We start from the raw sequence: 1,135 nt of genomic DNA on the forward strand, positions 1-1,135 counted from the left end.
GCCGAGCCTTAACTTTTACTTTTTAACTCATTCATTTCTGTTTCAACTTTATTCATTCTCATGGCATTCCCTTAGTTTACTTTGTGCTCCTTTATCTGGCAATTTGAATTGAATGTTTAGTTGATTTATCTTTATTTTTATTGATGTAGGTATTGAATGCATAAACATATTCTCTGACCACTGCTCTAGCTATAAATATTTTTAGCTTTAATTATTCCCATTGTAGTGCATAATTTAATATTTTTTCAAATTTTGGAATAAGGCTGGGGTACGTATGATTAAGGCTACTTTTTTTATGGTTTTCAAGGTAATGTCTGATTTGTAGTTGAGTCCTGTAACCACAAAGTGAGCCATATACTCCTACATTGTACACATTAGCTGGGAACTCACCTAACCCTCTGCCCCTCCCCTTCTTCAATTTATTTACTTATTCATTTATGTTTTTGAGACAGAGTCTCTCTCAGTCGCCCTAGGGTTGAATTCTGTGGTTCATAGCTCACAGTAACCTCAAACTCTTGGTCTCAAGCGATTCTTTTGCCTCGGTCTCCTGAGTAGCTGGGAATACAGGTGCCCACCATTACCAGCTAGTTGTTCTATTTTTAGTAGAGATAGGTTCTCACTCTCGCTCAGGCTGGTCTGGAAGTCCTGAGCTCAGGCTATCAACCCACCCCATCCTCCGAGAGTGCTAGGATTATAGGTGTGAGTCACCAAGCCTGACCTATTGTTAAGATTCCAATTCTTCCCAATCCGATCTATAGATACAATGTAAACTCAAACACAGTAAGAATCCTACAAAACATATTTTAAGAGATATTAACACATTCATTCCAAAATTCACATGGAAATATTGGAAATAACTGGGACATGAAAACAACTTTATTTTCACTTATTCATTTATTGTTATTCTTTTTTTTATTGAATGGTAACTATGTACATTAATGCACTTCTGGGGTATTTATTGTTATTCTTTTTTTTTTTTGAGACAGTCTCAAGCTGTCACCCTGGATACAGTGCCCTGGCATCATAGCTCACAGCAACCTCTAACTCGGGCTCAAGTGATCCTCTTGCTTCAGTTTTTCTATTTTTAGTAGAGACGGGGTCTTACTTTTTCTCAGGCTGGTCTCAAACTCATGAG

This window comes from Otolemur garnettii, unplaced genomic scaffold (genome assembly GCF_000181295.1).
Source record: "Otolemur garnettii isolate 467f Iridium unplaced genomic scaffold, OtoGar3 scaffold00601, whole genome shotgun sequence".
NCBI classification, from domain to species: Eukaryota; Metazoa; Chordata; class Mammalia; order Primates; family Galagidae; genus Otolemur; species Otolemur garnettii.